Genomic DNA, 5,613 nt, shown 5'->3' with positions numbered 1-5,613 from the left:
TGGTGTGAATGCCAGGCGTCATGTTTGGAGGAAACCAGGCACTGCTCATCACGAGGCCAATACCATCCCTACAGTCAAGCATGGTGGTGGCAGCATCATGCTATGGGGATGTTTTTCAGCAGCAGGAACTGCCAGACTAGTCAGGATAGAGGGAAAGATGAATGCAGCAATGTACAGAGACATCCTGGATGAAAACCTAGTCCATAGCGCTCTTGACCTCAGACTGGGGTGACGGTTCATTTTTCAGCAGGACAACGATCCGAAGCACACAGCCAAGATCTCAAAGGAGTGGCTTCAGGACCACTCTGTGAATGTCCTGGAGTGGCCCAGCCAGAGCCCAGACTTGAATCCGATTGAACATCTCTGGAGAGATCTGAAAATGGCTGTGCACAGACGTCTCCCATCCAACCTGATGGAGCTTCAGAGGTACTGCAAAGAAGAATGGGCAAAACTGCCTAAAGAGAGGTGTGCCAAGCTTGTGGCATCATATTCAAAAAGACTTGAGGCTGTAGTTGCTGCCAAGGGTGGTTCTACAAAGTATTAAGCAAAGGCTGTGAATACTTATGTAAATATGATTTCTTTGTTTTTTAATTTTAATAAATTTTCAGAACTCTCAAGAAAACTTTTTTCACATGGTCATAATGGGGTATTTTGTGTAGAATTTTGAGGAAAGAGATTAATTTAATACAATTTGGAATAAGGCTGTAACCTAACAAAATGTGGAAAAAGTGAAGCGCTGTGAATACTTTCCGGATGCACTGTAAACTTCCTGCTGGAAGATTATTTGCTAAGGCCCCTTCTACCTGCATCAGACCAGCTGCCACCTACCCACCACCACCCATACCAGACCAGCAGCACACCCTTCTACCACTGCTACCTGTTTAATGACCATGTTCAAACCTGAATGGACTCATTACTATCTGCCACTATTAATATCACCACTATTAACTATCTGCTGTATCTGGTTTGGTAATTTTAATATACCAAACTAATTAATAAATAGTTCTGATCAGAGGAGGATGGGTCGGGTCCCCCTTGTGAGTCTTGGTTCCTCCCAAGGTTTCTTCATCCAGCTCTGAGGGTTTTACTAATGACTAATTATGTAAAGCTGCTTTGTGACGACAACAGTTGTAAAAAGCTCTACAAATAAATCTGACTTGACTTGACTAATATTGCTAATATAATGTAATAATAATAATAATAATGATCACAATAACTAGCATTTATATTATCATTATTATTAACTAGTAATATTAGGCAAGCCAAGGGGTACATCTGTAGTCTAGAAATGCCCCTACTGCAGAAGCTAGCGCCAGTGAACAGTCCTGTATCCCCAAAAGTAATGGATGAAGACGCGTGGACTCAATCTCTAGCACTCTGGTGCTTGGACCCCTAACACGTAGCTGTTGGCAACTGGTATCAGTGTCTTTTCTCAGCTAGCACACTTTAGCGTGCTTGGCACTGCTATGTATCCTATTTCTTTTAGTGAGATTTGGCAGCTGCGCATTAGTCCAATTTGCATTCCTAATTGGCTGACAGGCTGTCGCACAACACTGTGAGCTGTGGTCTCACCAGGACTTCCTGCCAGTTCACAGATGTAGTTATTCCCGCACAGTAATTTGTTGTGGAAAGAAAGTTAATTGGTAGCAGCATGGAAGTGTTGCTGGCAATAGATTGAAGGGCATGTGTGTGTGTGTGTGTGAGAGAGTGTGAGAGTGTGAGGACATGCACAAGCATACCCAAGGTTTTCGGATAAAGGCTTGATGTCTTACAGCCGTCGATGGTGTAGACAGGGTGAGTGATCTCTGACAAAGCCAGAGTCTGAAAGCAAGCCTCCAGCCGAGATTCTGCGGGCCTGCATGGTTGGGTGGACGGGTATTGTTGGCTTGAATTCTGAAACGTAGCTTATTGCCAATATATTCCTCAAGAGAGCCCTTCATCAGCCCTCTGCAGAAACGGATCTCTGCGTGGCGTGCAGCGGACTAATCCTGAGCATTTCATAACTGGGTCAAAACTTTAGAAAAGCCTACACGGATACTCGGGAAAAAAAGACATTAGGCATTTCGGTACTGATGTAGCTGAGAACTTTGGAAAAGCAGAAAGTAAAAAAAAGTGACCGCCACCTCATATCATTGCATATATGAGTGTTTAACTGATTGGAGCTTTAAAAAGATGTCTTAGACAGACTCAGTGGCCTTCAAAACCTGGTCCAAACCCAACTAACTTACTATGCTGACAATGTTTTACTGTAAGGCAATGTCCATAAGCCTGTCCGAAATGTTGTGGATACCCATCATGGACATTAAGGGCAGACAGAAATGGGTTTGGATGGTCAGGAACAACCCAAGAACCATCAAGGCACTGGTTTGCTATGAACCAGGAAGCTCATTGAACACTACCGTTGTATCTCACCATGGCCTGCCACCCATGACCAAGGTTTGCAGCTGACCACATGGACAATAAAAACCTAGCTTACATACCCACATGGAGCCTGAATGGATAGCCCAACTCAGGCTTCACTCAGGTTTCACGCTGGACCCATGTGCACCTGGAACCCACCCAGCCCACAGTCCACCCAAGTGAGCCCCACATGAGCATGGTGGCTGGGAAGCCTTCAGGAGGCGAGGCATGAACACTGGACCAACTGTTAAGCATGGTGGTGGTAGCATCATGCTCTTGGGCTGTTTTGCTGCCAGTGGAACTGGTGCATGGGATGGGTGTTGCAACAGGACGATGAGCCCAAACACACATAGCCTGGGAAAGTATGGTCCTGACCTCAACCCTATTAAAAGTCCGGTCTGTACCAAGAAAAGCAATAAAGTATAATTGACCACGACCAACTCTACCAAAATCATAAATTTCTAATCAAAGTTCTACCCAAAGCTTTCTGAGTGCTAACAAAAGTGTATGTATATTTACAATGACTCACCTGACATAGGTACAAATAGAAGATCCTTGAGGAATCTTTGGAGGTTCTTCAGTTTGAAACTGTGGAGGAAGCTCTTCAGGTGCTTTGAGGAACCTACAAAGGAAAGGTTCAGCATCTGGCTTTGACTGCTGGGCATTTCACTTGGCCTTGCTGATGATGCACTATATGTCAAAATGTTTGTGGACACCCCTTCTAATGAAGGCATTCAGCTGCTTTAAGATGCACCCATTTCTGACACCGATGAGCACATACACAGCACAATCCAAAAATCCAATCAAAGTCCTACCAGAAGCTTGCTGACTGGTCATGGTAAAACCTGCTAATCTGAGCAAATATTAGATGTGCTGTATGTATATTTAGACTGAGTATGAATATGTCACCTGACATGACAGGTGTTATGTCAACTTAGCATCAGTGCTAGCTAATGCGAACTTCATGACACCAATTAGAGTCAGTGTTAATGCATGTTTATGTAGCTTATTCTTGTACAGGGATTAGAGCAGTTGCCGTGTAGCCTCATAAAGCTGTCCTTCAGTACAGCACTATCTTCTCAAATATCCTCATTATTACCAGACCATGCCTTGAATGGCCACTCAGGTTGAACGACCCTTCACTTTTCCGGAGGTTCTAATGAACAGTCTTGCCCGACAGCATTGTCCTTACAAGGATTTCGCTTTTTTTATTTTTCAACACTCCCGTTTCTGGATCTCGCTAACTTCACAGAGGCCTCGGGGCCTTCTCGCTACTACCTACTTCAAAACAGGGCTTGTTTCCGCGCTGCCTGAGTTTGAGGTATGCACTCGGTAATCACCACAGCTACATAAACAAGTAATCATTCTGGTCTCTTTGTCCATGTACATCCACATCAGACATCAGTTAGCAACCCCAGCATTGTCACCTTGCGTTTCACTCCAGCGTGATTATGTAATTACAATCATTTGAATTGTTCAGCTGCTATTTTTGGAGGTTGTAATTAAAACTATTTCCTGGCCTTGTAGGAGAGCCAAGAAAAGAGATAAGAGCTAAGAGCTAAGCTCCTGCTGCATTACACAATTTCAGTCCCAAAGCTAATGGTTCTCCACTCTTACAAATAGAAGATCCTTGAGGAACCTTTGGAGGTTCTTCAGTTTGAAACTCTGGAGGAAGCTCTTCAGGTGCTTTGAGGAACCAAGGAACAAAGGAAAGGTTCAGCATATGGCTTTGACTGCTGGGCATTTCACTCTGCCTCGCTGATGATGCACTATATGTTGAAAAGTTTGTGGACACCCCTTCTAATGAAGGCATTCAGCTTGCTGACTGGTCATGGTAAAACCTGCTAAGGTTAATCTGAGCAAATATTAGATGTGCTGTATGTTTATTTAGACGGAGTATGAATAATTGATGAATGAATAGGCATCAACTTAGCATCAATGCTAGCTAATGCGAACTTCATGACACCAATTAGACACCAGCTTGTCTAGTCCCTTTAGAAAAGTACTGCCAATAGAATAGGCCTCAACATGACCCTATGGGCACCATGACTAATGCCAGGCACGGGCTAGAGGGGTATCATGCTGTTCCATCCAGTACTCTAGGGATGAGTGGAGGAGTTGGGGATGATGAGGTGAGGTGGTGATCATGATCCCACATCCTGGCCTCACTAACAGGCGTAGGCTTGTTCTTATTTGAGCTTATTTGGGTGTGGGTGACTGGTTTTGTGCAGTTTAAGACTCCAGAGCTGGAGCAGCTGCTTAGAGGAACCCATGGCTGCTGGCTGATGTGAGAAAATTGAGGAAATTGGACTCACCTGAATGGGTTGTGAACCTCATTGTGAATGTCACAAGCCTAACAAGATAATTAAGGTCAATGCTGAAGATCTATGTAGCGAAAGGCTCATTCTAGCAGCGTTCACAGCGGCAGACGTGCTAATTCCAGATGTTTCTGCAGCGCTCATGGCGACTGGAACTTGTCAACAAACGGCATTTGTTTCCTGTCTTCTCTCAGACTGATGCCGAGAACCCTTGTGCAGGAGAAGACACTCGAACTCGGAGAACAGCAGGGGAGCATCTTTGAAAATGTGGCTCAATACGCTGTTAAGTTTTCTTTGAATGAAAGTAGCTTTGCTCCTTCAGAGCTGTCCTCAGAGACCCGAAGCTCGCTAAAAAAGCTCTAAGAAATATGCTTGTGATAATAAATATGCAGAAGTAGCGAGCTAGATTAAAGTTACTTCTCAAATGAGGATCTGAAAGCAAAGACAACTTTAGAGAGCATGAAATAACTTTAAATATGTGATAAAGGCAGCCAAGCATGGGCAGGATGAGAGTCGGCGGAAAACATTAACTAATGAAGGGATAAGAGGAGCCTTTTGGAAGTAATGATGGAAACTATTAAATAACTTATATACTAATCATTAGCCTAGTTACTAACCCATTGTTTCCTATCCCATTAGTTAGTAACCAGTTATTTATTTATTTAGTTAGTTAGTTCCTGATCCATTAGTGACTGGCCCATTAATTAGTTCCTAACTTATCAATTAAATCCTAAACCAATAGTGACTACCCCAATAATTAGTTCCTAACCCATTAATTAGTTTCTAACCCATTAGTGACTACCCCAATAATTAGTTCCTAACCCATTAATTAATTCCTAACCCATTAATTAGTCCCTAACCCATTAGTGACTACACCATTAATTAGTTCCTAACC

Source organism: Salminus brasiliensis, chromosome 15 (assembly GCF_030463535.1).
Source record: "Salminus brasiliensis chromosome 15, fSalBra1.hap2, whole genome shotgun sequence".
Lineage (NCBI taxonomy): Eukaryota > Metazoa > Chordata > Actinopteri > Characiformes > Bryconidae > Salminus > Salminus brasiliensis.
This window is presented reverse-complemented; position numbering follows the sequence as displayed.